The sequence below is a fragment of the Pelodiscus sinensis genome, chromosome 14 (assembly GCF_049634645.1).
Source record: "Pelodiscus sinensis isolate JC-2024 chromosome 14, ASM4963464v1, whole genome shotgun sequence".
NCBI lineage: Eukaryota > Metazoa > Chordata > Testudines > Trionychidae > Pelodiscus > Pelodiscus sinensis.
The window spans coordinates 13614375-13634523 of NC_134724.1; the positions used below are offsets into that span (position 1 = coordinate 13614375).

The window sequence follows — 20149 nt, forward strand, 5'->3', positions numbered from 1 at the left end:
GCAAAGCTTAAATTAAATTAGTTACGTGCGCTCAGTACATACGTACATACTTTCTTTTTTAGTGGGGCAAGAGAGAGTAAAGTAGGGAAGGGGGGTGGTCTGGGTGCACTGCTAAACTCTTTTAGCTTGTTCAAAACTTTTGCTTCAGGAATGCACAGGAATATGTGTACACACATGCACATTTCCCCCCCCCCCCTCCTTCTGAGCAAGAGGCACTGACCCTTAGGCTATGTCTACACTGCACGGTTATTTTGGAAGAAGCTATTCCGGAATAGTTATTCCGAAATAGCTTATTTCGAAATAGCAAGTCTACACTGCAGGGAAGCTTCAAAATTAGTCTGAGGCAGGCTTCCCTAATGTAGACATGCTATCTTGATATAGAGCCCCAGGAGGACTAACTTAGAATGGCCCTAGTGAGGGGCTATTTTGAAATAGCAGAAGTGGAGCATCTACACTTGCCTTATTTCGAAGTAGCTATTTTGGAATAGGCATAATTATTCGTAGAATGAGATTCAGAGAAGTTGGAATAAGCCATCTGTTGTTTCAAAATTATTTAGAAATAACGGAATTGCAGTGTAGACACTCGCAGAGTTATTTCGGAATAACGGCTGTTACTCCGAAATAATGTTGCCATGTAAACACACCCTTACTTATCTATGTATCTTAAAAAGAACTGGACTCAGTGAAAAGGAGAGAGTGCTAGCAACTAAAACGGGATCTGATCTTTCTTGATCCCAAGCTATCTTTTCCAGCCAAAGCACCTTGACTCTCTTGGTTTTCTGGCACTTGAAAGATAGAAATTATAAAGGAAGAAGTACACACCTCAAGCTATTGTAAAACTGCTGAAGGCAAGATAAACATCAGGACTACTGGAGGCAAAGCCCAATCTTTCTGTGCAGCTATGGACATTCACAGACAGACCTCAGCCGGTAGTTATCTTGAGGCTGGAATGGTGGGGAGGAATTATTATTAAATTCTCTGGCTTATGCTGTACAGGAGGCCAAATTAGGTGATTATAATTTAGAAGATCATAATTGTCTCTTCTGTACTTAAAGGCTGTTATTCAGAATCTCCTTTTTAACCCTCCCACCCCTTCACCGTTAAAAACAAAAATTCCATAAGGAGAGACAGGCTTTTCCTAGAAATAGGATGAAAAAACTTGTTGTGTAGAAACCATTTATCTGATTTATTTTCTGTTCCTCTTTCTTTCCCTCTCACTTTCTTTTAATCACTTAGGACATGTACATGAAAAGAGGATCTTTGTTGCTTAGGAGTTAATCTGCTTCTGTTGCTTATTCCCCCACCAGAAATCCTCAAGAGATCCATTACTGGCAGCTTACAGATAAAATGGCCGGTGGAAGAGGGGAGTAGTTTGTTTTAAGTTACAGGTGAAAGCAGTGTTACTTTTCTTGCTTTCTTTTTTCTCCTCCTTTTTCCGTGGCAGCCTGTTCCCAGGTTAGTGGAAGAGGAGCATAGCTTGTCCATTAGTCTTCAATAATGTAAACAGGAACGTTCATTAAGAGGCTTTTAGCAAACAATTTCAGAAGAGTATTTTAAAAATTTTAGACCTAATTAATATCACACATTTAATCTGAGAATTTGGGCATTTTAATGGTGAATCTGGCCCTGGGACTTATTGTTCTCTCAAAGCAGACTATTACTTATAAAAATGATCCCTGCAACAATGTAGCTTTTAATAAAAGTTGCTCATAAACTTAGAAAACCCACTTCCTTAATTATATTCTCCTAAAACTTGCTCACCATGCATATTTTAGGTTTTCCTTGCTCTTGCTAACTCCTGTTGTCTGCTTACTCCTTCTACTTGCAGCAGAACAATGTGTCTCTTGAGAACAGACACGTGTTGTATGCACTTGGGAAGGGGTGAGGCAAATCTGGAAAACATTTTAACTCCTCAAAATGCTCCTTTAATCCACTGTGTCCGTTGGTATAAAATGGTGTGTATGTATAGGACCGCAGATACTCAAAGACCTTTACAGATATCCAGGGCATCCTTGCTATAAGTCACCCCAGTATACATCCGTTCTGTACTAAAGTCGTTGACGTAGGAACTGATGTGTTTTAAGTCCTCCCATTCCCTGCTCTTAAGTTGCATAAAAAAACCCCAACCAACCAAAAAAAAAAAACCAACCAATTTGCACAAATGGAAGTCAGAAACGGGGAAAAAAATCCCTGCTTTACGCTTTAGCTGCATGTGATTATCTAACCATGTGACTACTCCCTGTAGCTTGAGAGACCATGCAAATACAAATATCCTAAAGGCTTTGTGTTTTAAAGAGCTATTTCCCCCCCCCTTCACCTTTCTGCTGTTATCTTAATGTTACGTTGTTTATGGTAATGCTGAAGGGTGTGTGTGTGTGAGAGGGAGAAGGAGAAGAAGGAGAACTTATAGGAACTGGTAGAGGGACGGTCCAAAAGATTTTCGGTCACATTCATGCGCCTAGTTGTAACAGGTGAGCACCTGCAGGTATTACTCTAGATGGGTAATGGTGCCTTCGGTTGCCCAGTATGGAAATGCATGTAGTTCATTATACTTTGTTTTACAGTATTGTTCAGAGGCCCCACTGACAAAGGGCCATATTATATGAAAATACAGTTGACAGATGTGATGAGTGAAGGTACATCTGTTCCATGTTATAATATTTGAGCCCTATATATCTTAGCAACAGCTGACCAAATGGCTTAAGTCCCTCTTTGTAGTTGACTCTCCTAACTGTTCTTTGGAGTCAGAAATCTTTGGTTAAAGCAATGTGAAAGTTATTTCTAAAGGATGACCACAGATTCAAAGTCATGAGGTGCAAAGGTATACATCACTGTGTCATATAGTTCCACAGAATTCTTGTGTAGGTTTTGATGGGCTAGCAAAGTAATCTGATTTACTTTTAGGGTGTTCGCTGTATCTTGTAGTACTGGTGAAGTCATTCTTTGTTTTGCATCACACTGTAAGTTTTGGCTTTGGTACAGTGGGGAACACTCTTTTCAAAGTCCCACTCATGCCACACTTTGCTGTCCTGTAAATGTTACTGTAAGAGTCTGCTGATGGAACTGGAGCCTAGTCTACATCACACCCACCTACTGCCCTATCTAATCTACGCTACTTTAGCTACACAAATAGTATCACTGAAGTCGATGTACTTACTGCAGTGTCTTTCATGCAGTAAGGTCAGTGGAGGTTGCTCTCCTGTCAACTCCCAACTATTCTTCTCATCCTGGTGGAGTACTGGAGTCAATGGGAGATTGCTTGGAAGTGGATATGCTCTGAGGTTGATTTTATAGTGCAGTGGTCCCCAACGTGGTGCCCGTGGGCGCCATGGCACCCGCCGGGGGATTTCTGTGCGCCTGCTGAAACATCTGGGCTGGCCCCCCCGCCCGGCGTGCGGCACATGCATGGTGCCGGCTCCAGGCGCGGGATGCATGGGCGGCCCCTCCCCTGGGTGCGCGGCACATGCGCAGGGCCAGCCCGGGGCGCGTGGGCGGCCCCAGCCCCGGCACCAGGGAACATGTGCGGTGTCGGCCTGGGGCGCGTGGCTCGTGGGCGGCCCAGGGCATGCGGCCCATGCGCGGTGCTGGCCCGGGGTGCGTTGCCGGCTCCTGCCCCGGGCACGTGGCACATGCGCAGTGCCGACCCAGGGTGCATGGCTCGTGAGTGGCCCCGCCCCCGGGTGCGCGGTGCATGCGTGGCCCTGCCCCCGTGTGCCTGGCACGTGAGTGGCTCTGCCCCCGGGCGCCCCACAGCCACGCAACGTTGGGGACCACTGTTATAGTGTCTAAGCAGACGTGATAAATTGACCGCTGGTGGATCTATCGCTGCAGCATCAATCCATCGTGCAGTGAAGTCAAGCCCTAGGATTGAATGATTCTGGCAGAATTGTTATTACCTCAGAACGCAAAGCAGTAGCAGATTCTGATACCTAGAGGGATGCTGATGTTTTCCCTTCAAGCATAAGTGAATTATGTCCATATGTTGATTCTCCTTAGGAATCATTTAGTTTACTTGCAACCTGAGCCTGTTTTTACCTCAGAGCCATTAAAGCACATGGTATTTGTAGCTCTGTGTTGTTGGCTGGACTCTGGCTCTTACTGTGACTTATTAATCCTATTTAACAAATCCTTGTAGTTGTTTACATATGATACACGAAAGCCAGGCTTTTCGACCTTTCTTCATTTGCAGACCTCTACAGAATTTCAAAAGGTGTAGACCAATGTTCCCTCCAATTTCTCCATCCATGTGCAGAATAAATTTTGTTACATGCACCAAGGCACATGCAGATGTACACCACCAGTAACAGCATATGCTGCCGATGGTGGGAACTGTAAATGCTCTGCTAATCAGTTGAGCAGCATCTGAATCTCTCCTGGGTGGCCGCCCAATTGCCCTTGCAGGGAAGGCTGGTGTGGACCCCTTTGGAAATCTTTAGGCATAGTTTGTGGACTTCAGGTATTTGTGAACCACAGATTGAAAACCACTGCACTACATCATTAGGAACCATCTCCTTAAAGATGATGTTGCATCTTTCCCATCTCACTTCAGAGAATCAGTAAATTAACTAGGTGAAAACTGTGTGCCTACTGCATTGACCTAGTGTGTGTCTCAGATATCACAATCAAAACAAAATCAAAGTAGCATGCCCATTAAGAAGCACCACTGATGGGTTTGAGAGCTTCAGGTAAAAGATGCTCTTCCATTACAAAGTGTTAACTTCCAGCCTTCTGCAACAATATTATAAATTATTTAACCTACTGCAATTAAGCCCACACCAGATTTGTAACAATAGACAGAGATAAGTTCCACTTCTACAGAAATGATTCTGTACATAAATGAAACAAAGTACTAATGAACTCTAACTTTCTGGCTTTTGCTGTGTGCTTTCAGTGATATTTGCACAGTGAACAACTGTGACTTTTATTATTAAAGTGCCTGCTTCTTGGGACAGAATGTTTTCCAAGGTCTTGGAAAGATAAGAATTGAGAGTGCACTAGACCTACTTGTTAAACTTGCATCGCATGTGTTAATGTAACCAGGAACAAGCTGACTTTTCTGAACAAAGCAGACCTGGAAACTTTATTTAAAACAAGGAAACAAAACACAACCCAAACTCTCTTACTTCTGAAAGCCAACTAGATTTTTTTTCTCCCTTCCTAGTTGTCTTGCTGTATTTTTCTCTCCTTCTAATTGTCTTGCTATGCCCCATTTTTCAACATTAACCTTGTCGTATCAAGTTCTCATGTGCTTCATGGAATGTGGAGGTCTTACTGAATGCTACCTTGGAAAAGTAATAGCTGGATGAGTTTTGAGGGGAGGGAAGAGGGCAAGGGAATGCAGAGTATGATGCGCTGCAGGAGAGAGTGGTTCCTAGTTTGGAGTTTAGTATGAGAATTTTGAACAGTTTGTTTAGGTGAATGGGGAATATTGACACGTTGTTCCACAATAGGTTGTTTTGTTTTTATAGAGGAAAAGGTGTAGCGCATGGTTTTTCTAAATATATTTCCAGATACTATAGAATATCAAATTGAGGCTTTTGCCATGTCTATTAAACCAAACATGAACAATCACTGGCAAATACTAGTAAATAAATAATTTACAAATAGACACTGTTTCCCCCCCAGCTAATCAACAGTTGAGTTTTCTAGTTGTTTATGAACGCTTTGATTATCCATAGCATTGGGTGAGCCTTTTATAAATCTAAGTAATATGTCTTAGATCTTACATCAGTGTGGAACACTTTTCATTTGTAGCTCTCTGAGCATAAGATAAAGGGAAGATAAAATATACTGCTAATCTGATGCTTCTAGTTATTAGTGTATAAAATGTAACTAAAAATGTTGAACTGTAAAAAGAGGAATTTGGAATGAAATGCCTTTTCACTTTCTATGTACTGTCATTATGTTTTAAAAAATTACTATTTGGCAGTGAGTTAATGAAAGATGTTTAAAAACAAAATAAAAATCTCTCCTTGTCCAAGTCTTGTGCGCATGACCACCTCCCCTCTCCACAATCCCAACCTACCTATTAATGTCTGACAAATGTCTAGAGAACCCCAAGCCTTCTGAATGGTTTATGGATGACTCCAGTGCACACTGACCCTGTGTTGACATTGCCTCTGGATCAGGGTTCAGCTGGGAGTTAAATCATCCAGCACAATATAACTGCAGTGATGTTTGTAAACTTAACCCCAGTGAAACCAATACAGTGATAGGAATGGGGCCTTTTTCTATGTGCATGATTCCTCTTGCTTATTGCTGAAAAAGGGAGTTCTCCACGGTTGGAAGAAAAGAGCAGCATAGCTAGGACATGCTTGCCACATGCATTATTGCATTTGGGGAAGGTTTTGGCAGAGATCAACCTTATAGTGATGCTTTTTTCATTTTGATGCTTTTTTCCCCTTTCTTAGCTGTGAATGACAGCGCTGCTGTCACACTTAATTCTGTGATGTTTACCTCTTAGCTCCTAATGAAAAGGAAGTGAGGGTTTAACTAGCATCTAGCTTGTTTTACATCAGGTGGTTGTTGGGGAAAGTAGCTCTGTGTGGTGGTGGTGGGGGAAATGGTCTGTATTATGTAAGATTTCAACTAGCTGTCTCGGTGTTTAATTTGAACTGCTGTGCAGCCCAGTATGTAATGTGAGATTCTGTGGCAGATTTTTGGTGCATCATTAGACCTCCTCTTTCATTATCGGTTTGGGAACATTATATAGATCTCCTAATACATGTAATTACATTAAATACTGCATTGCCCCAGTGACATGTTGTTTTGAGCAGTGAAACAATTTAATTCTAAGGTTCCCTACTTGATGTTCAGTTTGGCAAATCTGAACAGATCAGCATCAGATTAAAAGCAGATATCTGCGAGGCTTTAGATCACTGGAAAAAAGCAGTCAGCAGCCCACTTTTGAAGTCTCTCTGGCTACCAGCTCATTTTTCTGTGCTAAGCAGCATGGTCTAGTGCAGGAGAGAGGCTCACAGGCTGGTATTTGCCCACCCCAGTCTAGTGGGTAGAGCACTGAACTTGGGGTCAGGGTTCTGTTCCCACCCCTCTGCCAGTGAGCTGGTGTGAGACCTTGGACAAATGATTTCATTTTTCTGTGCTTCAGTTTCCCTTCTTACAGTTTGTTGAATCTGTAAACTCAGATGTAGGGATGCTTGCTATGTATAGGCAGATTGCCCAGCACAATGAGGCCTCATGTTTGTTTGGAGCCTCTAGACGTAAAATGATAATTTGATGGGGAACTTCTTCTTTGTGGTTAAGACTCTCATATCCATGTAAAATATAAACACTTTCACTGAGGGGGTGCTTGTTTCCTTGTTTCATCATGTGCAATTGATTCCATTTCAACAAATAGCTAATTTGGCTAAACTTCTGTTCCATACTCATCACTGTGGTATCTGATGTTTTCAATTTTATGTTTTTAAAGTGATTTTTTTCTCTCTCCCTTCTCACACATTTTCTCTGTGTAAGAGAAACCAATTTAATTTGATTTGTACAAACGTCAAATTGAAGGAGTTTTAAGTACTTCTGTAATCCCCCATTAATCTGCAGTATTTTAGCACCTTGCAACCTGTAATGTATTTATTTTACAACACCCCTATGAGTGAGGGAGGTGCTACCACTTCCCTTTTATGAACTGGAAATGAGACACAAAGCCGCTCTGTCCTTTTCTACACTGAAAAGTTACATCAACATAGCTACATCTTTGAGGCCAGGTCTATACTAAAAGGGAAGATTGAATCAAGATCTGCAACTCCAGCTGGGTTAATTACATAGCTGGAGCTGACATACCTTTTTTTTCCTGCCGTCCCCATAGTGAGAGGCTGATGGGATCAAGTGCTCCTTTTGGCTTTCCTTACTCCTCACAGAAGCCGGAGTACCAGTTGCTGTAGGGGGTGCCCTCTGAGTTGGATTTAGCGAGTATAGTTAAGACTTGCTAAATTGAACTCCAGAAAATCGATTGTGGCAGTGTGGCTCTTCCATTTAGTGAAGACATGGCCTCAGATGCATGAAAAATTCGCACCCCTCTGAGACCTAGGTAAGCCGACCTAACCTTGGCATAGTCCTAGCTGCAACCTAATGGTTAACTTCAGCTAATGGGAGAACCTCTCCAGCTTCTGTTCTACACTGAAATGCTACATTGGTGCAGCTGCAAGGCCAGAGTCACTCGCCCACAGTTAAATACAAAGTTTGTGATGGAGCAGAGACTTAAACCTGTGTCCCAGGTCCTAGGATTGTGTGTGACCCATTGAAAGTGACCAACCTTACAAATTATGGGGCCCTACATGAGTTACTGAGCCCATTCATCCTTCTCCCCCTTCCCCGCAACACAGCTTCTGCTGGAGCTCAGAGTTTCCCTGTGGTCAGAGCAGAGCCTCTCTCTTCCCCAGTTGGGCACGAGGGAGCCCTCAGTTCCCTGTAAGCTTTGTACTTGTGTGGCTGCTCAGAAAAAGTTAAAATTCCACTGAGCTGATCAGCAGCGTGTCCACAGCTAGGGATTGTGTTTCTGTTGGTAGTGCACATTTGTATATGCCTGGGAGCACTAAAAAAAAAAAAAATTATTCCGCAAGTGGATGGAAAAGATTAGAGGAAACGTTGGTTAGCACAGTGGCCATCTGGCCAAAAGAAAGGAGCATGTGAGTGGGGGAAGGAGAGAAGGGCACAGGAAGAAGGTAGCTCTGCTGTTGGCAGCTAGGGGGGGGGGGGGGGCTGGGTTGAAGAAGAACCAGTGAATGGAGGTCAAGGCCATCTTTTAAGCATAATAGCAGCCGTGGCTGTATATGGGCACCTGAAAAGTTGGGGACCCAAATTTTCAGGTGTCCTTCGCAGCCCCATATGCCTAAGGACAGCCCTGGTCTGGGCCATCTTTTTCTCTGAGTTTTGCATTTTAGTTCTGAAAGAGATGAGATTCTTGGACATTCTGGTGTCTCTGAGAGGGTCCTACAGTCCTAGGCTATCTGCTGAGAAACGGGAACCCCTGTGCATTCTATCCTCAGAGTTCTATCGAGCTGTTCCACTAGAATAGGGGTAGTGCATGATGGCTGTGAAGATGGATGTAGATTCTTATGTATCTAGGGCAACCCATATAAATAATACCGAGGACAAAACCTTGAGGCTGAAGTGTTCCCACTAGGAACAAACACAGAGAAAAGGGCATGGAGGTGATGGGCTCTCTAAATACCCTGAATTACTGGGCAGATAGATCCGTCTATTATCATCCATTTTGGAGTTTTCTCCGGGTCATCTGCTTCTTTCCTGTGAATAAGTTGCAGTAGGCTTAGGTTGTGTTTATATTTGTTTCTCTGCACTAGGGATGCTAAAATTTTAGCGGTTACACACGGGACGGCAGTTAACTCCCCGCATGCATTGGCATGCACCTTCTCCCTCTGTTCCCCCCACCCCGTGCTACTGCTTGTGGCGGGAGATAGCTTCGAGCTTTTAAGCCAGTTCCAGGAGCATACCGGGAGCTTGCATGTAACTGTGTACATGGTTATGCTTTTACAACCCTACTCTGCACTGAAAAATACCACATCCAATACAAATGAAATCCTCTTGTCCAAGGCCACCTGCTTATAGGAGTGAGAACATCTAAAGAATATGCAGTACAGTAATTCCTCATTTAACACGTTCCCGCTTAGCACGTTTTCGCGATAACATGATTATTTTTTTTTTAGGGGAAGTTTTTTGAATTACATGACCATCCTCGGAATAACACGATTTCCCCAGCCGGCCCATTGCCAGTGGCTGCGCTGGGCTTCCCCCGCCTCCCTACAAAGTGGTGGAGGGTTTGCTGCTTGCCGCACCGTTCCCTGCTGACGCCCCCTCGCCAGACGCCTTGCTCCCTCTCCTCTGCCCCCACTTGTAGGCCGGCAGCTGAGTTTCCCCAGTTAGCCTGTTGCTGGCAGCTGTGCGGGTTTTCCTCCGCCTCCCTGCAAAGTGGCGGAGGGTTTGTTGCTCGCCGCGCTGTTCCCCAGCGACCCCCCCCTCGCCGGACACAGTGCAGGTCCCAGCAGACCCATCACAGGGGCATACTCCCAACCCAATTTCCCTCCCCTCTCCTCCCCTTCCCTTCCCCAGAGCCAAACACCTCCCCTCCCTGCTGTAACCCAGTCCCCTTTCTCCCCCAACCTTATGTCCTGGTCCCAACAGACACCACCGCTTGAAACGCAACCCCCACCTTTTCCATTATTTTCAATGGGAAAATTGACCCCGCATAACACGTTTTCACTTAACACGATCATTTTCTGAAACATACGTAGAGTGTTAAATGAGGAATTACTGTATTTGCTTGAAACTTTGCCTCTTTGCAAGACCACTTGAAAATATGTGTTCACAAGCTAGGGAGAGAAACGCATCCTTTTAGGACGGAGTACAGTATTTACATGTATAAAATGAGCATTTAGATGCTCCATCCGCATCGCCTCAGCCTGTGGATTAGCAAGGAGGGTGTTCCTGCAGTGTTCAGCTTGCTTTTGTTTTCACTTCCTGCACATTTCCTGGTTTGCGGGTGAGGGTTTATTTGGGCTCTGGCCCATGTTAACAGAGGGAACAACTTGTTTAAATTCTAGTCTGAATGTCATCATAGAAGAGACATCATCCTTTGTGTCTTGTGCTGTCAGACAGACTGTGCCCCCTGGAAAGGAAACACTAACAAACAGGAGGAGGATGCATTATCATTCCTTTTGAAGAGCGGATTGTAGGCTTGAGTCATTATAGCAACTTGTTGCTTGGAGTTATTTCTGCTCTTTCACCCCCAATACAGTTCTTCAGCTGGAAAAGGAAACTAGGTCTTAGTATGAAGCTTATTACATTAATGCACATCATCAATCAGTATTTTTTTTAATCATAAAAAGTTTATGAAATACACTTACTTTCCCCCAAATACTCTAGAGCATGGTGACACTGATGGAGTTAATCCTGACATGGTTCTACAAGAGCTTAATTTTTTTAGCAAACAAAAATATTAGGGATGTCAAGTAATTTAAAAAGATTAATTGTACTGTTACGCAGTAATACAATACCATTTATTTAAATACATGTGGATGTTTCCTACATTTTCAAATATATCTATTTCACTTACAACACAGAATACAAAGTGTATGCTGCTCACTTTTATATTTGTTTTTACAGTGCAAGTATTTGTAATCAAAAGACAGTCTTTTTCAATGTACCTAATACCAGTGCTGCAGTACAATCTCCTTATCATGAAAGTTGAACTCACAAATGTAGATCGGGGTGGGGAACCTTTTTTGTGTCAGGGGCTACTGGTCCACAGAAAAATCAGTTGGGGGCTGCACACAAGTGAGAAGTTAAAAAAATAATAAAAAGGCCCCATAACACCCCACATTCCCCTCACACACCAAAGCATGGGGGGGGGGGAGGTGAGGGAGCAGCCTAGAATATTTTGTGTGCTTCAGGTCCATGGAGGAGCATGGGGGGAGGGGCTGAGCCTTGAGGGCCAGATCCAGGCATGTCGGGGGCTACATTCGGCCCCTGGGCCTGCGGTTCCCCAGCTCTGCTTTAGATCCTACAGGTCCATTCTGTACTATTTCTTTAAGCCAATCACTTGGAGAAACAAGTTTGGTTACAATTTGCAGGAAATAATGCTGACTGCTTCTTGTTGCCAGTGTGACCTGTTGTAGCTGGCATCTCAAGTTATTTATATGCCAGGTGTGCTAAAGATTAATGTGTCCCTTCCAGAGGAGATGTGTCCAAGCTGCTGCAGATGAGTTCTGCTTGATAACAATTCAAAGCAGAGACCAATGCATGTGCATTTTCACCATGTCCGATACCGCTAGCAGAAGGTTGATTTTTCTTTTTCGTGGTTCTTCCTGCAGTTTCCACTTCAGAGGGTGGCTCTTTTAAGACTTTTCAAAGTGTGCTCCACACCTTGTCCCTCACGGATTTTGGTCAGCACTTCAGATTTTTAAACCTTGGATCGAATGCTATAGCGATCTTTAGAAATTGCACATTGGTACTAGGAATGTTAAATATCGATTGATTGAATAGTCGATTAACCTCGTGAATTCTTATTGGTTACTCAACTATTTTATAGTCCCAGGTGTGGGGTCAGCAGCCAGTGCGCTCTGGCCCCACTGCCCAGGAGCCCCCCTGCAACCTCGCGCTGCTGCCTCTGTATCAGAAGCAGCAGCGTGGGGTGCTAGGGAGCTGGTCTGCAAGAGGAGCCAGTTTTAAAACCAACTCCCCTCATGGACTGGCTACCTATTGCCCCTTGCTGCTACCTCTGATATAGAGCCAGCAGTGCGGGGTGGCAGCAGCCCCTTTTCCAGGGGGACTTGTCTGGCTCCTAATACACTTCAAATACAGAGCCGCAGTGAGAGTACTGGTGGGGTGGGGGAGCGTGTAGTATACAGCATTTTGGCAACAAAATGGCAAATGAAATTTAATGTGGATAAGTGTAAAGTAAAGCACATCGGGAAAAATAACCCCAACTATACGTACAGTATGATGGGGGGCTAATTTGGCTACGACAAATCAGGAAAGAGATCTTGGAGTTATCGTGGACAGTTCTCTGAAAACTTCCACACAGAGTGCAGCGGCGGTCACAAAGGCAAATAGGATGCTAGGAATTATTAGGAAAGGGATAGAAAATAAGACCCAGAATATCTTACTGCCCCTGTATAAAACTATCGTACGCCCACATCTTGAATACTGTGTACAGATGTGGTCTCCTCACCTCAAAAAAGATATTTTGGCCTTGGAAAGGGTCCAGAAAAGGGCAACTAAAATGATTAGGGGTTTGGAACGGGTCCCATACGAGGAGAGGCTAAAGAGATTGGGACTTTTCAGTTTAGAAAAGAGGAGACTGAGGGGGGATATGATAGAGGTCTATAAAATCATGAGTGGTGTGGAGAGGGCTGATAAAGAAAAGTTATTTATTAGTTCCCATAATAGAAGAACTAGAGGACACCAAATTAAATTAATGGGTAGCAGGTTTAAAACTAATAAAAGGAAGTTCTTCTTCACACAGCGTGTTGTCAACCTGTGAAACTCCTTGCCAGAGGAGGCTGTGAAGGCTAGGACTATAATAGAGTTTAAAGAGAAGCTGGATAAATTCATGGAGGTTAGGTCCATAAAAGGCTATTAGCCAGGGGATAAAATGGTGTCCTTGGCCTCTGCTTGTCAGAGGCTGGAGAGGGATGGCAGGAGACAAATCGCTTGATCATTGTCTTCGGTCCACCCTCTCTGGGGCACCTGGTGCTGGCCACTGTCGGTAGACAGGATACTGGGCTAGATGGACCTTTGGTCTGACCCAGTACGGCCGTTCTTATGTTCTTATGTTATGTTCTTATGCTTATTGGTTAATTGACTACACTATTACATCTGTAATTGGTACCTTCTTTGCATTTGACAAATCTGCTGTGAATGCATTCTCAAAACAAAAGTGCTGTGTCATCATCCAGAATTGCTATGTCAGAATGAAGGTGAAATAGAACAGGAGACAAACAATTCTCCCCCAAGGAGTCCAGTCACAAATTTAATTAAGACATTTTTTTTAACAAGCTTAATCAGCATGGAATTTTGTCTTTTGGAGTGGTGTACAAAGCATGAAGGGGTGTATGGCTGTTTAGCGTATCTGGCATGTAAGTACCTTGCAACACTAGCTACAAAACTGCCATGCAAACACCTATTCTTACTTTCCGATGACGTTGTAAATAAGAAGCAGGCAACATTATCTTCTATAAATGTAAACAAACTTGTCTTCGCGATTAGTTGAACAAGAAGTAGGGCTGAATGGACATGTAGGCTCGAAAGATTTACGTTATTTTGTTTGAGTGCAGTTATATAACAAAAAATTCTACATTTGTAAGGCACACTTTCATGATAAACAGATTGCTCTACAATAGTTGTATGAGGTGAATTGAAAATGCCGTTTCTTTTATTTTTTAGAGTGCAGGTATTTGTAACAAAAATAATATGGAGAGCAATATGCAATTTGTATTTTGTTGTAATTGAAATCAATATCTTTGAAAAACATCCAAAGTATTTAATAAATGTCAATATTCTGTTTAAAATGTTTAATCAAAATTAATTTTTCAGTTAATTACTTGAGTAAACTGCCCTAAAATATTATTAATACTTCTAGTGTGAAGGTTGTGACACATTCCAGGAAAAGCAACACAGTCTCTGGGCCAAATCCCGCTCTTAGGAATATCTATTTCTGAATACAGGCAGTCCCCGGGTTACGTACAAGATAGGAACTGTAGGTTTGTTCTTAAGTTGAATCTGTATGTAAGTCGGAACTGGCGTCCAGATTCAGCCGCTGCTGAAACTGACCAGCGGCTGATTACAGGAAGCCCGAGGCAGAGCAACTCTGCCTAGGGCTTCCTGTAGTCAGCGCTGGTCAGTTTCAGCAGCGGCTGACTTGGGGATGCCTGGGGCAGAGCAGCCGGGGTGCTGCCGGGTTGGTCCAGTAGCGCCCAGAGCAGCGCTACGGGACCAACTGGCAGCGCCCCAGCTGCTCTACCACAGGCGTTCGGAGAAAAGCCTGGTCTGCTGGGGGGGGGGGGGGGGGGCGCACTAGCTGCGCGCCCCCCCGCCCCCAGCAGACCAGGGAGACGTGGGCGGCGGACCGAGACGCACCGCGGTCCCGCCGCCCGGGTCCTCCGCGGCTTTGCTCCAGCAGACCAGGGAGACGCGGACAAAGCCGCGGAGCACGGGGGCAGCGGGACAGCCCAGACGCGCCGCGTATCCAGCAGACCAGGGAGACGGGGAGCAAAGCCTGGGCTGTCCCACTGCCTGCGTGCTCCGCGGCTTTGCTCAGCGTCTCCCTGGTCTGCTGGGGGGGGACTTCCCCCCCCAGCAGACCAGGGAGACGCGGAGCAGCTTTTCTCGCCCCGGAGGACGCAGGCGGCGGGACCGCGGCGCATCTGGGCGTCCCGCCGCTCCCATCCTCCGGGGAGAGAGAAACCCCGTTCGTAACTGCAGATCCGACATAAGTCGGATCCGCGTAACTCGGGGACTACCTGTATTCTGCTTATGCAGAGAAATTGGGCCACACTTTTTAGTTCTATCTGCACATTGAGACAAACTTCCAAAAGTCTTCCATGAGCTGTTTGTCTCCTGAAGGACCAGCAAAAACTGAAGATAATATTCTGTAACCACAAAGGCTATGCATATATGTTATGGCAATGATTTAAATATGTCCATTCAAATACAGCTATCAGAGAAGGGTGCAAAAAATGGTTCAAAACCTTGTAGATGTGACAGCATAGTGAGGGCAGGCAACATTTTCCTTGGTTTAGTTTGATCCTGAATTCTGAAGTGGAGGTTGAGGTTTTTGAAGGGAGCCGTTGTGGCGGCGTTGGTCTAATATGAGTGTTTTGGCCATTATGAAGTCCCAGCTGAAACAAGCAATTCAAAATAATCAACTGTTTATCTGGTAGTTCATTGTTGCCAAGTTTTTGAGCTCCTTTTGGATTTGTTGAAAGCTTAATTATTACAATTACAAACAGATTCTGTGACATCTCATTGTACCTGTCAAAACCACTGAAGTTTGCAAAGTGGGAACTACATAGCACTTTTTTCATAAGAAAAGGCAATAATCTTTATTTAAAAAAAAAGACAACTTCAAAAATGTTGCTGCTGTCTTTGTTCGTGTTGGTTTGATTTGCATGGTTTGGCTTTTGCTTTAACCGAAAGATAGGCAAGCCTGTGATTATTTACTTGCCTCTTCAGGGGAAATCAGAATAGGTGCTTCCTTGCTGATAGTTGGTTATTTCTCTTTGCCTTGAAATTGTTTTGGCATCTTTACTTAAGAATGTGTTAAACGACATCGTTCATTTTGCATCTAGCAGTGCAGCGGTTGATCCTTTGTGGAGCCTTTCACTTTCAAAAGGCAATGCATGAAGCTGGCTCCCCCTAAGCAGGCAGGCTTTGAGGTGCACACCTCCAAACTCAGCAGGTGGTGGCAGTTATGTTTGTCACCCGCTGCCCGGTCAAAGTACAAATCTAATCCTGGTATTGGAATTCCATCTTTAAGATTGTGCAAACTCCCATCACCTCTCCTTCCACAACAGCTCAATCTCTTCAGTAATTCACCTGTAATATAAGCAGAGTGTTCTCCAGCTTTCTCAATATGCAGGGTTGCATTTAGACTTGACTGACACAACGATCTGCCATCCAGCGATCATACGTACTTTGCCAAATGGGACAGAGGTATTTCTCAGGTCAGAAGTAGATTGTTTAGGTGATTAGCTGGTGACAAACTGTGACTTCTGCTTAACTCTGTTTATTTCATTTTTATCATCACCTTGGTTGGTCCGGCTGTGTGTTCTGTGTCTCACATAGATGGTAAGTAGAGCCCTGCTTATCTGCAGATATCTGCTTCATATCTACAGATGATGGAGTGAATACCTGTGTAGGGCTCTCCCTTCCACTCTCGCCACATGGAAGGTGAAGGGGGAGGGAGTGTGACTGGGCAGCCCCCTGTACTGCCAGCAAGGAAAGGATGCAAGAAAATGTCCTAAAAATCCCTGCAGGAGGGGCTGAATGCCAGCCCTGCCTGGGCCCTCTCCTCCCTCTTCCCTCCTCCCCCACCTTGGCCTGGTGAACACTGAGGTGCAGAGCCCCCGGCACACGGTTAAAAAGATCAGCAGGCTAAACAAGAGTGGAAATCCAATAGATAGCTCCAGAACCCCCCTCTCTCCCTCCTGTCCTCTTTCTGTATCTTGGAACACAAATGGCTGTGCTCAAAAGAGACTAATAATAAAAAAGCAACGTGACAATCCCTAGGGTTGCCAGGTGTCCCGTATCGACCCGGACAGTCCGGTATTTTCGCCTCCTGTCAGGTAAAAAAAAAAAAAATTCAGAAAATACCGGACACCTAAAATGTCTGGTATTTTCTGATTTTCCCCCCCGCCAGGAGGCAAAAATACTGGACACCTGGCAACCTTACGACACACTCAGAAACCAGGCCCAGCCTGCTTCCACCCTCCCTCCCCCAGCAAAAAGCTTCAAAGGCTTTTCTTAAAGGGGCCACGCTGTTTTGTTTTTTTTGTTTTTTGCTTTACTCTTGGGGTCCTTCTCCCCCCCAACAACTCCCCCCCCCCTTTTTTTCCCCCTCAACAGAATTTTTTCCCTGGTGTGGTTTGGTTTTGGTTTGGTTTGTTTTTTTTTGCGGGGGGGGGGGGTCGGTATTTTTAGTTAAACCATCTGGCAACCCTAACAACCCCTCCTATTTACAAACACATACTTTCCTGGCTGCTGCCTGCCTCTTCCCTGCAAGACCCTGTCCCCCTCCTTGCTCATCTCTTCTCCCTCCCGCCTCCAGATTTCTTGTGTGGATACAAGTAAAATTTGGATCGTGGATTATGGATAAGATGGGGTCTTGAGCCTGGTGGATGCAGATTGGATATGGATCTACATTTGTATATCTGTGCAGGGCTCTAATAGTAAGCGCTCTCGGGCCATGACTGTCTTCTCTGATATTTATCCAATATCTTGCTCAATATAGGACCCTGATTGGGGTTCCTATGTAACCCTAATAATAATTCAGAGGGCTATATGAGAGGAAGGTTTAGGTGCTACTCTTGGAGGCATCTCTCAATAGTGTACCAATCCAAAAGCTTAAGGATAAATCCTTTTTATGCTGACTTAGGCTGTTTGCCAATATAGTCATCACAGTTAGCTTTATAGACGCTTTGACTATCCCAGATTTCCTCATTCTTCTGTGTTATACATCACTAAATCCTGTGAAATACGACATTGCTGAGATGCCAAGGTGAACAGTATCAAAGAAATATTTTAGATAGTAACCAGTGGTCATTTATTACCTAATTGTGTTCAAAGGCATTAAACTGGGTGTTTTGTTCAGTATTGCAGCTGTCTTTAGTGATACATAATTTATCTTTCTTGGCTTGTCTTCTGTCTTTCTCTCTGAAATCCTTCTGCATGTAATTTATGCTTCTTGAAGGTATACACAAAGTTCACCTGTTGTGTCACTGAATGGATCTCATTTGGGCGTCACATAAGGAACGAACTTGACCCAGTGTTTTTTGTAACTTAGCTTCTTGTTTTATAGCTTCTGGATGCTCAAGATTTTCTTTCTCTGTTACGAGTGAAAGTGAGTTTCAGATTCTTACTACAGTGCCTAATAGATGTTCTTTCCACATCACACAGCTGCTAAACAATGTGACCTATTTGGCAGCTTCTCTTCTTAAGAGACGCATGGAGTAGGTATAGCAGAGGATGGTGGAGGTCAAAATCAAGGGGGCATTGATAGAGCTATGTGGGTGACTCTGAATGGCTTTATTTTGGGGCTTTAAGAAGATGCAGCTGAAAATCTACAAAATGGATTGAGGATTTTCTTTATTTTGACAGAGGAATGGCCTTTTATATCCGGGGCAAGTACATTACAATTTGAGTGAATTTTTAGCCACTCTGAAATCCTCTCTTACAATGCTAACCTCTTTATGTCATACCTATTAGCTGGACTGTGGAAGATCAAATAACAAAACCACTATCTTCTAGACATCAGGCCAAATGAGTATTAATATGTGTGTTTCTTTATATCTAGTAAGCTCTCTGCAAGTGAGCATTAGATAGAATAGAAGGGGACTAGAAGTAACACGCCTCAATAGCTAATTTCCACTTTAATTCTTATCCTCTGGTCAATGAGGGATTTAAAAAGGTTTTTAAAAAGTAACCATGTAACCGTTAAAAATCCTAGTGGTTACACGGTTATATGTGCCACGGGCTTTGCAGTATAAGGGTTATGCTGCAGCATCTGCAGCTCAGCTCCCTGGGAGTGGGGCCAGAAGCCTGTGCACGCCAAGACCTAACTTACAGAATAAGCTGACTCCTAGTGCGCACTGGCTGTGGCTGTTGGTCTCGTGCTTGGGGAGCTGGCTGCCACCCTCTGGTGCACATCAAAGCCCACAGTGCAAGGCGGCAGCCGGTACCCTGGTAGTGGGGCTGGCAGCTGGCTTATAAGCTGGCTTCCAGCGTGCACCAGCTCTGGCTGCAGGCCCTGCTCCCAGGGAGCTGCCTGTGCTGCGGGCTCTGTAGTTTCAGCCTTATAGCTTATACTCTAAACAGGGCAGGGCAGCACCCAGCTCCAGGGTTGGGGCCAGCAGGATAGAAGAGTTTAACTGCAACCAATAAGGTGATGCTTATCGGTTAAACTCTTACATACCTATTGTCAACCAGGAGGGAAATTATTTAAAGAGTAGATTTCAGATTTCTTAAGCTGTCTTTATGAACCATCTTGGTTTGCCAACCAAGAACCATGGAAAGAAGCATATACTCTATACAAGAGCTGGTTGAACACTTTTGAATTGTGGAATTTTAATTACATTTTGAAAGAAGACACTTTTTAAAGCCAGCTCTATTCTCTACTATTGTTCTCTGAGTATCAGTTATTATTTCCCAAAAGTGGTAAAATGATACTGTTTTCTATACAATAGAACCTTGCTAAAGTGCACAAAAAGTTTCCCGGCCTCTCAGCAGAGATTCAATAAGAGACTACATTATAGCTTTTTCTATTAAGTTTTCATTCATTTAATGAAATGTTGTACTGTGCAGCATTATAATTAAAGCCATACTATAGTTAGACCAAGTTAATAGACTATATTTTGTGATGCCTTCTCTTTGTTTTTTACTTGCTAATTCACACAAGTTAAAGGGTCTCCCAATCATTAATTCTGCCACTGTCATTTTACAGATCATAAGTGCACTTTTAATCCTGAGTCCCCTATAAATATTGTTTCAGTGCAAGGGAGACATACCTGTCTCTGCTTACAAGTGCCTTCCTGGTCAGGAGTAGGGATGTAATGTTCTGTTTAATTAGTTAACTGGTGAAACATTAAGTGTAACCCATTAACTGATTAAAGGGGGTAGGGGGCTGGAGTGGCTGCTCCTGCCTGCCTCAGCTGGGCTAGAGTGGCCCCCTCACTTCTGGTCCCATGCTGGGCTGCTGGTGGGCCAGAAATCAGTTCCCCTCCCCCCTTCAGCTGCTGCTTCCAGCCCCACATGCAAGGCTGTGGACTCTCAGTTTATGCGGGCTGGGAGCTGACAGCCCTGCAGCGCTGGAGCAGCCCCTCTGCCTGTGATAGGCCATGGGCAGGAGGCTTCCCTGGGTACCAGTTAACTGTTGCCTGTTCACATCTCTCGTCAGGAGAGAACA

General features: G+C 44.3%; 1 protein-coding gene across 6 annotated transcripts in view; it reads left to right on the forward strand.

Moving 5' to 3' along the window:
• Positions 1-20149, forward strand: part of AKAP13 (A-kinase anchoring protein 13) — a 374025-nt gene that overhangs the window by 51934 nt on the left and 301942 nt on the right. The window lies entirely within an intron of this gene.